Source organism: Python bivittatus, unplaced genomic scaffold (assembly GCF_059951505.1).
Source record: "Python bivittatus isolate LINGU-HERP-01145 unplaced genomic scaffold, Pbiv_v1 ctg000350_np1212, whole genome shotgun sequence".
Classification (NCBI taxonomy): domain Eukaryota; kingdom Metazoa; phylum Chordata; class Lepidosauria; order Squamata; family Pythonidae; genus Python; species Python bivittatus.
The window spans coordinates 2,997,359-3,010,427 of record NW_028277074.1 but is presented as its reverse complement, the minus strand read 5'-3'; the positions used below and the strand labels follow the sequence as shown (position 1 = coordinate 3,010,427).

The following is a 13,069-nucleotide window of genomic DNA, read 5'->3' as shown; positions in this document are numbered from 1 at the left end:
CCCCACCCCTTCAGGTACCTTTGCTGATCTCTATAAATACCCACAAAAGGGTCACATCATCCTGGGCACAGAAAGAACTGCTCCTGTCTGTGCTCCTGCCCTCTGAAGATACTGGTCACAGATGCTGGCGAAATGTTAGGAAACAAAACTTCCAGAACACGGCCACACAGCCCAGAAGACCCACACCAGCCATTGTATTCTGGCCGTGAAAGCCTTCGACAATATACTACCAGATATGGACTGCAAAAAACAGACAACTACTAGAGAACAGCAAAGAGTTAGAGTCCTTCCTTCCTTCCTTCCTTCCTTCCTTCCTTCCTTCCTTCCTTCCTTCCTTCCTTCCTTCCTTCCCTCCCATCTAGTGGTTGTTTAGAGTTTGGTAGCCCTGGCAAAGGAAATAATGATTTCTTTGCTAAAGAGGTTTTGTGGTTTGTCACTTGCCTGCTCTACAAGTTCACCAATATTACAGCATAACATATTCATTGGTAAAATCCAGATTTGCATCCATTGGTATAAACGGGGGAAGTATGCATACATTTAGTTCAGCTTCTTTCTCATGCCAATTAGTTGGTCTTAAATTGGCTGAGATGTTGTCTTGAGTTTTAGTTTATCCCACTGATATTTCTTTAATAATATATTTGTTTATTGCAATGAAAATCATTTAAAAAGAATTTCGTTAGGATTTATTATGAAAAATAAATATTTTTTAAAAAAACACTAACTTTGGAGGAAAAAAATATTTTTGTTCTTTATGGGACAGAACTTGCAATTTTTGACAATATTCAGTGTTATTTATCACTATGGTGAGATATACTGTATTACTAATTAAATTATAATAAGTATTTCTAAATCTTGAACGTTATAGATATAAATCAGCACTGTTGTACCATCCTAAAAAGAAGGCAAGAAAGGGCCATGTTCTCCCTCTTTCCTTCCCTTCCTTCCTCCTTCTATTCCTCCCTCTCTCTTTCTCTATATAATGTATAACTGATGCATAATCACCCTAACTTGGATACTCCTATTGAATCCAAGGGGATTAATTCTCAGGAAAGGGTATGTAGAACTGCACCATTAATATGTCTATTCAATAAATTTGCTAGGAGAACATAGCATACTAACTTGTACCATAAACTCCTACAGTATATTATAATGATATTTCCAAAGGGAAATTATCTAAAAAGTGCATAACACTCTATTTCCATCTCTACACATAATTTTGTTCTATATGTGCACCCAACTTAACTCTTGTAAAATAAATATAATTCTTTTTTTGTAAGAAATGTGTATCTGAATAACTTTTAAAAATCACTATAGATAGATTCAGTAATTGTTACACAATGTGCGTTAACAATTTCTGGTGTTTTCATGCTGTTCTTTGTAAAGTGACACCCAAAGATGGGACAAGCTTTATTTGAAAGCACATTTAATTTTTTTTTTTTTTAATGTGGAGGTACATCTATGGGCCAAATGCAGATCTCCATGGCTTTCAATTAGACCATCAAATGTCATGCATATATTGACTGACTTCATACAACAGTATGAGTTATTTATAGATTAACACAAAGTGTGAACCCAGCCTTTGTAGTTTGCATGTCTGAATATAATGTAGGAAACTGATCAACTGTTGTTTCTGAAACACAACATGGTTAACAAAATAATGTCCTAGCAGCATGTATAAACCTAGTCACTAACTTAGGACTGGCAATAGAAAATTATTTTTGTTTCTTCTGTTCCCTTTATTTTGTCTGAAATAGCAAGTGTCACTTTTATATGAGAAGTGTGGCTATACAAATTAAATAAATTAAATAAATAAATAAATAAATAAATTAAATAAATAAATAAATAAATAAATACAGATTCATTTATATTTTCCATTTCTTGCAATTGTAGATTCAAAATATTAAAGTCATACAAGCTAGCTATATGTCAGGCTACATAGCATTTCAGTCTGGTGGAAGGAACACAGATTTAGGTTTTATTTCTGAAGCAAGAAGAGGGGTAGAGTTCATTTTTCCCCTTTGCCAAAAGAAAAGAAATCACTCATTCTTTTTATATAATGCTATTTTCTCCCTTTATGATAGTATCCATCAGTTAAACAATGTAAATGTAAAATGCACACATTAGGACATTGCTTATATATTCTTGCTGGAGAAACTCACAGTACTACCCCAAAATGTACATGTTATTACAAGCTTTGGGCAACCTGGCTTTGTAAATAGGACACACATTTTGAACTGCTAATATTACTACTACTAATATACCGTAGTTTGAATGAACGGAGCCTATGGCTATTGTTTTGATTTTCCCTTCCACCAGGAGAAAATACTGAGTAAATCACTAGGAGCTCCAAGGGAAAAAAAGTCATTTTATAAAATAGTCTCCATCTTCATTCGATCAGCAGACCACAATTGCAGACAACCTTTCTCCTCATAGAATAATTCTGGAATCAGCCTAAAATTGCTAAGTGGTATAAACTGAATGGCAGAAATAAGATTAATAACAGGCTCACAATATTCTGTGCAAGCTAGGATCTCTGCTCTACAGACTACTTTGCAAGCCAAAATACTGTTTCCTACATTGCAGCACTAAGAGCTACATGCAATGTACAAACACACATTACCCACCTATGTAATCTCAAATATAAAATATGTTAAATTATGTAAATTCTGAATTGGTGAGCAGTAGATACTGTAATTTAGGATTCTATAATATTATGAATATATTCCCCTTCTCTAATGAAAAGAATTGTCTCAAACTACTATGCTTTCAGTACAGCATGACATGCAAGTGTATTTATTGCCAACTGAACAGATACATAAGCAGGATATTTGTCTTGTTTCTGAAAACATGAAGGCCCAGTCATGATTTCATACATACAAGAAATTCTATTGAAAAAGAATTAATCTAGTGATCCAAACATCGTGGGCCTAGAACAAATAACTAATATTGCTGAACTACAGCTCCTAGCATCCTCCACCATTAGATTTCAAAGCTTAGCCTGCTGGAGAGGTAATTCAGCAATACCTGAGGGCCAGAGATTCTCTATTCCTGTTTGAAGCTATATGAGACTTGACTTCAGAAGAAGCAGCCAGCTATTGCTTTCCAGGAAAGGTGGTGAAATGTGGTTGGTTTAATAGAATAATCTCTCAGACAGCAGAGACAAACTGTTTGAAGGCTGACATACAAAAGGACAAAATAAATATGTTAAAGAGATAATAGTGAGTATTTGTAACTTCCCAACATTTCAGTAGCTTTTAGAAAGATTTATCTTGTGCCTAGCTCCTAATGGTTTTTTTCAGAATCATACAAAAGCAGAGGAAAAAGGATCTAATCATAATACAGTAATAGCTTTGGAGGCGTATACTAAATTAAACTCAAGCTTTCTTGGGAGAAAATTGAACAATACCAGGTGTTAGATATTTTAAATACAGGATTTTTTTTTTTTAATTCTTGGAGATCACCCCAAACAAACTAGCAGACTTTAACATTTTATATATCCCATCAATGTTTCATGTCATATTGGTGGAGAAATACCCAATATCTTTCAGCTATATCTTTTATTTCAGTTGCAAGCTTCTTTGAGGCTGTAACACACGCACATTAAAATTAATTTTGAGTAGACTTGTATAAAATTACATAGTTGATATTTTCATTTTCAGCTATATTAGTGTCTATTTTTAATAACTCTTCAAATAAGTTCCCGAAAAAGCTCACAGTATCACTTCAAAGACTGACCTTTTAACTCTTAACATCTTCAATAGTTCAAGCTTCTCTTACCTATGTTTCACAGCATCCCCAAAAAAGAAATTCCCAGAGGATCATTGTATAGTATATTAAATTGTTTTGCTTCCCTTCAGAACATTTCAGCTCACAAGAAATCCTGGGGTTACTCTCTGTAATAAAAAGCCCATTGATATTGGATATACTAGTGAGTGAATCACAGTGAAGGAGTTGAGCAATGGATGACCCTTATGCCAGAATTTAATATGCAAAATATAGTATTCCTTTTCAAATAGGAACTTGATTCCCTTTGTCCTGTGGTCCATTAGAGAGTTGATCTCATGAAATGGCTATGAGTAAAACTAATACTAACAGGGTTGTTTATTTAATTAGTTAAAAGGATAAAATCCCTCTAATACAGCTGATCAGAGGTCAGTCTGAAAGGTCTCTATCCAAGCATTGCCAGACTTTAGTGGCTGAGGCTTAATAATAATCTCTAGACTTCAATTTCCTACTAATAAAGGGTAATATAATGTAGCGTAAGCCCTCTTATTTGTTCAGATCGTTTTAACCACGTGGAGCTAATACGCAACAACTGAACAAACAGTGACCACACAGGTTTCATATTTAGCCATACACATGACTTTTGATGAAAGAAATCATCCATCAGGTCCCAAATCAAAGAAGGGAATCATTAAAGGCACACACCTCCCTGCTCTTTCTTTTTTAAAAAAAGCACTTTAATATTTTGTATAATTAAACAGTTTAAAGAAGATGTGTACAAAACATGGCTGTTTAAATATCTATATACAAGAACAATTTGTTAAAAGCTCAAGGAATTTTTTAGCTCTACTTTAAGTGAATATACTACCTTTAGGCATGTTTGTAGCCTTTGACATAAAAAGTTCTTTTAAACTCAGTTATGATATAAATAACTGATATTAGGGCTGATTTGTGGAACAGCTGCTCAAATATGTAAGTAGTAACATTCAGAGATGACTATAACCACTAGGCAACCATATGGTTACCATTAGCATTATTCTGGCCTCTGAAATTAGTTCACAGTATTGTGTTGATACAGTGCATGTAACATCGCACTTCAGTTGGAAGAGTCACCATCAAGGCATACCTTTGAGCTGGGGCATCCACAGGGGTGGTCAACAATGTCAAACTGGCAGGCTACAAAGGCAATTGAATCCCTGCCCCTTATTTATATGCAATATTACACACATTAATAAGGTGTAAGGTTTTGATTGCCCAGTTGCACCCACCATTTTGATGTCTTTAACCACCCCTGTGGATGCCCCTCTTTGAGTTACATCTATTGTGTAGCAAACACCTAAATAGAGAAGAGAATGTTGCCATATTTGTGGGACATGAAAGCCTTACAGATATGGGATGGCATACCTCAGTGAGACCGTGCATGCATCTAGCACACTGAATACAATGTAATACTTCTCAAAGCTTAATGGCCAAATAATTCAAGACATATAAATCTTACAAATTTATGGAAGCTCCATTTCTATTCCACTGATGTAATAAATATGCTACAAGATTTAACATTAAACAATAAACAATAAAAACAAGAGTTCCCTTTGATACAAAGTTTGAAACTAATTGCAGAAGAGACTTGCTCAAAAACTACATCCAGTAGATACTACAGATCTGGTGTGTCACAACTTACTCCTCACCTTTAAAGCTCCTTATTATGTCTCTCATGTTTTAAAAATGCATATATAACAGAAAGCTCATTTATAATACTCTTCCTCCTTCAGACCTAATCATGGCCATGGATTTAAAGAAACAAAGAACTTTGCTACAGATTGCATTGGAAACTGGCTTGTAGTCATCCTTATTTGAAAAGCACCTACTGTATTTTCCCACTCACTCATATTTTTATCTTTAGTTTCTCCTTGATCCTATTATCAAAGTTAGTTCCCTCTGGACAGATGAACATTTTAAGTCACTACTTAATTCCCTTGGTGAAGAGGAACTGGGAGCAAGGAATCAATACTAAAGAATCAGATTGGTCACTGTGAGGCATGTAATTCTGTAAATAAATATCTAGGGAAACAGCAGTAGTTTTCCACACATCAAAGAGGAATTTGGAAGGTTGGTCTTGTTGTTCAATTTTAATTAATTCATTGGAGTAAAATAACACTGTCAGCCTCACTAGATATTAAATACAGTATCTTCTAAAATATATTCTACAGCAAAATACCATGTATCTAGCACATTGAATACAATGTAATACTTCTCAAAGCTTAATGACCAAATAATTCAAAACATATAAATCTCACAAATTTATGGAAGCTCCATTTCTATTCCACTAATGTAGAAAATATGCTAGAAGATTTATAACATTAAACAATAAATAAAAACAAATGTGCCCAAGTCTAGGACTAAAAAATATTGGCCTCAGATAAAATATAGTATTCAATATGTTACTCAAAGTTATGTTGATCATGAGGCTTTAACGATTCTGTTTACTCACTTGGCAGCTTATAATTACATAATAGCCAAGTTATTCATTATATATTTCTAAAAACATAGTGACTGCTAGCCATTGATATTAACCAATGTTCATAACATTTTAGAACATATTATGAAATATAATTTAAAATGTAATTATGCACAAATTTACAGGAATGTTTCAATTAAGAGATTGCCATAATTTTTGAAGCCTACTTTTATAGCTGTGCAAGAAGCAAGCTATTCTATTTATATAGCAATTTGTATATTAAAGTGTCATAAAAATATTACTAGACATCAAAATCACAGACAGAAATTCTTAGCTAGTTCACAACAGCTGTGCTCTCTTATTATAGGATGTTTCCAAAGATTTGAGGAACACACAATTGCCAGGTTCCAAGCTGAATTGTATTTCAATAGCTGGTACATATGACTGTCTCTCTGATTTACAGTGGCATTCTTTCACATCAAGATCCTACACAATCTTCACAAGCTGAGGAAAGCCCTCTCAGTCCCCCCAACACTCACCCCAATTAAATGTTTTTGTGTAGCAGTTTGTTCAGTGGAAACAATAGATGTAAAGAGAAACACTAAAGTTAAGAATGTAACTTTTGCAAGAAAGTATTCTGAGGCTGCTGCTTATACAAAAGAAAATAAGTCATGAAATGACATGGTGATAGGAAAGTCTAGAACTTAAGTCTATCTATGGCTAAGACACTGTAGGTGTGCTATTGACCTTATAGACAGAGAGCAAGTCAGGAGACACCTGAAATGCTCAAATCACAGGCAGAAGGCAAAAAGGAAATAAGTACAGATAGATCTCGCTTAATGACTGTCCTGTTTAGCAACCATCCATTATGACAGCACTGAAAAAGTAACTTATGTTCAATTGCTTTGCAACCAGTGGGTATTAATGACTGTCACATGACATGACTGCCATTTGCACACTTTACAGCCTGCTTTCAACAAGCAGAGTCAATGGAGAAGCCATCAGTAAAATCGCAAGTCACGGTCATATGATGTGTTACTTAACAACCACAGATGATTCACTTAACAACCACAGTGGAAGTGACACTGCAAGTCCAGTGTGGTCACATGATGTTTCACTTAACAAACATGTTGCTTAGCAACAAAGTTGCCAGTCCCAATTGTGAACTTTAAGTGAGGACTACTTGTATTGAAAGTTCAGAAAGTATCACTCTAACTAATAGGAGGAATATTACATAGGGGCAGGGGTATACTGGGGCAGGGGCTGGGGCACCCCAGATGCAGGTAATAAGGGGGGTATCATGCTGCCAAAAATGAAGAGGAGAGTATGAGCAGGTGTGGAGTCTGGCTGCTGATGCTGCTGTGCTGTTTGGCCATCAGTGGTGCAGCACAGGCACTGTAACTGGGATGGAACTAGCACACTTTGGGGACTTGCGGTGTGATTCAGCAAGTGGAGGTGGCCATGGAACAGCAGATGACAGCAACAGATCGTCAGATGGCAGAGGTTTTCTTCTTTGGAGTAGAGGTACTGCCTGGCTGGTAGCCATTTTGCCTCCCTCACACCAATGCATTGCCAGGCCATGGAAGGGACAATGTAGCAGCCATTGTTGCTGGAAGTGCTTGGAGCTGCCTGCAGTTAACTTCTGACATGTGGACTCAGCTACGCACATAGAGTTTGTAACAGTTTAGAATTGTTCAAGCTTACTTTGGGTGCATTTTATGTCTCCAACCCCTATGCTTTTTTGTACAGCAGGAACTTGGAGGAATTTAGTCATCTATGGTATCATTGCAACTAGTTCATAATTATTCTGAATTTCATAAAGCAATCTGAAGTGGGGGTACCATACCAACATGAAAGAACATCAACCCACAAATGTGTAGTTTGGGATCATTTTCCTCAATAAATAGATTGTCCATTTATTTATTGAGAAAGATGATCCAAAGCTACACATTTGTGTAGGCAAAATTATGTGAATCTTTGTTTTCAGTAACTGGTTTGTCTCCCTTGGGCAGCAATAACCACAACTAAATGTTTCCAGTAACCGTCGATCAGTCCTGTACATCGGCTTGAAGGAATTTTAACCCATTTATTGTTACAGAAGAGCTTCAGCTCAGGAATGTTGGTGGGCTTCCTTGCATGAACTGCCTGCTTCAGATTCTTCCATAACATTTCTATAGGATTAAGGTCAAGACTCCATGTTAATGGCAACACATGTGTCAAAATAGCAACAAACTGCAGAAGCCACTTAGGAAATGAAATTCTTAAAGAAATCTGATGATAGGAGCATACAGTACCTAGGTGCTGTTTGCATCTCTTATCTAAGCTTTTTGGAATATAAAGCCATGCTTCTCTGGAGGCACTCACATATTACAGCTCAGTTTTAGACTGTCTAAATAAGGATCCTAGTGGGACTGAGAAATACAAGAGATTTGCTGGAGATACTGTGTATTGGCTTACCATGAACTCCAATGCCAAAGCATGCATTGTTCAGTGTAAGGTTTATCTGGCATATTGTCCCATTACAGAATAGATTTGAGGGAATTTCTCTCTTAAAAGCACCATCTTATTATAAAAATGTCATTGAAGGAGTGAACAAATGAAATATGTAATTGAATAGCAGGGATGTGTTTGGGGCTGTGCTGTTCAAGCTCAGTCTTTCCTTTGAAATGAATCTCCATTTCAAATTGCTGATTTGAAGTGTCTCTTCAAATTGGGCGCCTCAAATCCATATGACAATGGGCTTTTGCACAAGCATGCACACACGTTTTAGCAACTCAAGTTAGCAATTCAAATCATCGGCTCAAATAAAATTGATTCAACACATCAATCTTATACTTTGAATTGTCTCATTGAATCAAATCAGTAATTTTCTATCCCCATTATTAGCTCTGTTTTTCTAAGACTAGGTGTGGAGAGAGAGTAAGAAGCAGGTTAGATTTTGCTTCGTTTTGTTTTTGGACCACATGCTCAAAGACTAAAGAAGTTAAGGATTTTGTTCAATATCCAAGCTAAAGCAAGTCACTGTTAACTGCAACTGGATAATAATATATGGATTGGGACACATTTACAGTATCTTTGGGGTATATCATTCCATGATGCAGTTCTTGGAGAGAGAGAGAAGTGTGTGTGTGTGTGTGTGTGTGCATGCTATTTTAGAATTATGTGAACACTGGGAATATTGAGCTTATACTCCATCCAGACATGGCTACATTGAAGAATCTGCTACATAATTCAAATACAAGCATTTATTTCTTTTAAAAAACAGATGACTGAAGTAGCACGGCAAAATTGATGTACAAAATAACCCAAAGTAAAAATAATGGATTACCCATCAATCTCTACAGATATATTTTGGTGAACTGACTCATTATTTGCTGGGGTGCATACATGAATCTGCCCAAATTATTTGTCTCCACTCTGCGACATTGAAAAATTAAACTTCATTGGCTAATTGTTTTAAAATGTGGATTTTGCATTTATTCCACTGCCAGATCTGCTATGCTCTCCACAGTCTTAAAATCCTACCTCTCTAGGATTTATTTTAATTTCAGAGTTATGAATGCATTCAAATTGACTCAAGTGCTACCTTCTCAGCATAGCAACTTTCACTTTTATATCTAACCCACCTCTTACTTTTCAGATGTAAACTTGAAAAAAAAAACAATCCTTAGTTGGTGGTATTTTAGAGATCCAATCCAATCTCTTAAAAGAGACATTAAACTAATTTTTTTTTTAAGAACTGGATTAAGATTAGTATTTCAACTACTGGAAATAAAGCATTTGGACTACATTTAGAAAACTTCACTTTGCTAATCATACCTCAATGTCAGCAGTTATCTTTGTAGTTATCATCTTTCCTTCTTTTTTTGTCAAGTCTTAGGGCAGTTTCAATTTGTATTTGATAGCATCTATTGTTTTCTGTTTTCTCAGTCTTCCAAAAGGAAAGTATAGCATGACAGAATCACCATAAATTTTATTGCCCCCAGACTGACCTCATTATTGATAAATTACTTCACTAGTTGGCAGGTGGAATTCCCTTCTAGGAGATAAATACTCAGCTTGTCATCTGAGAATGATGCTAGAGTCAGCAGTGCCTAAATGAAAAAGACACACAGCTCAATTTTACCCACTTTTGAACTACTCTTGATATCAGTCTCCTTCTTGGACTTTGATTTTGCTTGCTGCAAGTAAAGTGGCCATTCGCAAAAAAAAAAGTCTGATGGGTCTCTAGATACGAACTTTCAACAGACAATTTTCTGCAGTATTAGAATATGCTCTAGATCACAGCTTAGTGGGGCACTGATTATTATTATCTCAATATTGCAATTTTAAGTGCAGTACAATAATTTTGTTGTAATTTTAATGTTATAATCAATTCATTCTTCCCTTCTTTAGTTATACTTCTTTTTCAGCATTATTACAAATTTCTTCAAGCCAGATCTGGGCCATAGGAATCCAGGTAGCTTCAGATGGCAGCAATTTCAATTTTTATATCTCTTTGCTGCCATCTAGTGATTGCCAGGATTTCTGCAGCCCAGATTTGGAGCCTAGCTTTATGGTTTTGTAAGGTTCAGGGCTACCCAGAAAACTTGAAATCAATCAACAGCACAAAATAAAAGACTTCAAGCAGGGACTTCTCTAAGCAGCATTTTATTTGGCCAAGCAAAAAGTCTGGGTGCCCACACCATGCACCAAGAGAGAGCAGGGTGGCACACCCTTGGAGACAAAACCACAGCCTTTTATAGTATTTTTAAAAGGACAGAACTTATTACCATTATAATGAAGATGAGTTTTACAGCCAGTCAAAGATACTTTAGCAGAATACATTATTCCCCACCCTTGTTTGCTTACATTAACTCTATTCCCTGCCCTTGTTTGCTTACATTAATTTAAAGGAGTTTCCCCCTAACTCTTATACCTTGTCAGTCCCTGCAGACCCTTGTTCTGGGTCCTCCCTCCTCTTATCAGGCCTCAGACTTAGTCTCTTCGGGAGGAGTTTTCCCTATTATCTGAGCTAGCTCGTTTGTGGTTAGTTGCTTCCTCTTGCAATTTCGCTAAGTGCTGTTAGTATCGAAGCTTCGCTATAGAGAACTCCGCGCGTGCTCTAACGCTATGAAGTTAACATTGCCAATTTGTTGTTGTTGTTTAGTCATTAAGCCGTGTCCGACTCTTTGTGACCCCATGAACCATATTGCGCCAGGCCTTCCTGTCCTATTGCCAATTTAGATATTGCCAGTTTAGTTTTTGATCCCTTCAGTTTCTTAACCATCTTATCTTGTATGCTGGATATTAAGAAACAATGTGAACAAGTTTTATTTTAAAAGTGCAAGTCACAGAATAATTTGCCTGTCCTCTGTCTGGATCCTGATTTTTTTTAAAGAAACGGTTATTATTTTTCTTTTTAAAAAGGAACTAAAATCATTAGGCCTTCTGCTATGAAACTGCCCAAACAATTCCTTAAGTAAGCTGTTTTTTGTTCAACTGAATTTACAGGCTATATAAAATGTATTCTGAAATATACTTATGAACACTTCTTAGTTTCCAAAATCTAAGAAAGACTGTCAGTTCGGAGAATTTACAAATATCTGTAATTTTGGAAATTACAATTCAAAATGCATATGGCTTCATTGCATGCCATCAAGTCTGTAAATGGGTTTCAGGCAAGTTGAAGGTATACGTACTAGGAGACTGAAAGATGTACAACGTATATGAATCATCCCTGTAAATGGTTCTCCTCCTAACCATTCTGCAGAATATCTGAACATATAAAGATCTTGAATATGATTCTACCCAAATAACTAAATAGGAATTTGCCCTCAGCATTTGTAACATGGCATAAAATAATTATAAGGAGGCAATGCATTCCAGACCCAGGCCCTTAGCAGCCAGAGAGAGAGACAACAGAAAATAGTACTGTGGAACTAAGAAAGGAACCTGCCAAACAGCCTATGAAAGACAGATGCAACTACTGGAAAAATAAATGGTTGAGTTGGACTCATGACAGAAGAAGCAATTAAAACCTTTCCTTATTTAATCAAAAAATGTTTTGCTAGAGAGAAAGGAAACCAATACTTCAAGCTCCACGGAGCAGACCTTGGGAGCGGTCAGCATGCATTCTTAGAAAAGTCTTTACCTGCCTGCCTCCATCTCCTTTTTTGCATAAAGAGATTTGTCAGACTTTAAGCTTGTCGCAAATGTGCCTTTGCCAACAAGTTGCTCTCATACTTCAGACATTCCCAAGGTTCCTTTCTCCACTAATTACCCAGCAGCAGAGTGAGCTGCAGCAAGCACCGTGAGTTACAGCTAATCACTCTTAAGTGCTAAAAGCAGAGCTGTTTTGCAGAGAGCAGCAATCAGACCTAGTAAGCAGATGGCTGCCTCGTGTTTTGTATTAGAGCTCTTTGCACAGCATGTTGTAGAGTGATGGATTTACAATAGAGGATGGCTGCAGTGATATTTGATTTTACTGGAGGAACAGCACCATGGCAAAGAGAAGGACAGACAAATATGTGAATCCCTGAAGACTGCCAAAGTTTTGAACAACAGAGCTTCAGAGCTTCCTTCTTAAGAACCTTTGATCACTAGGTAACTTATATTTGATGGCTGCTGATTCTCTGTCTATTTGGCTTTCCAAATCAAGTTCTGGCTTTGCTAATAAAAGGACACATGGGATTTGCAACAAGCTGTTGCCATTAGTCTTCTTCTTCTTCTTGATGCTGGAGAAAGGAATGTCCTGCATCATCCTTGAAAGCAACTAATTAGCAGGAGAAAAGCATAATTGACTAACTGGCTGGCTGCCTTGAACCCTGAACATAAATAATCTTGCAAGATGACTAATGGAAATCCCATTACATAAATTACATAGCTAAGATCTTGGGAAATGGACCA

At 36.3% G+C, this 13,069-nt stretch overlaps 1 long non-coding RNA gene across 2 annotated transcripts in view; it reads right to left on the bottom strand.

Annotated features, from left to right (window-relative positions):
- The window catches only part of LOC148215110 (uncharacterized), a 111,408-nt gene extending 98,956 nt beyond the window's left edge, over window positions 1-12,452 (bottom strand). For both annotated transcript variants that reach the window (XR_015796749.1, XR_015796748.1), the window contains exon 1: window positions 12,315-12,452. This is a non-coding gene — a long non-coding RNA (uncharacterized LOC148215110). The remainder of the gene's footprint in view (window positions 1-12,314) is intronic.
- Window positions 12,453-13,069: the final 617 nt, after the last annotated feature.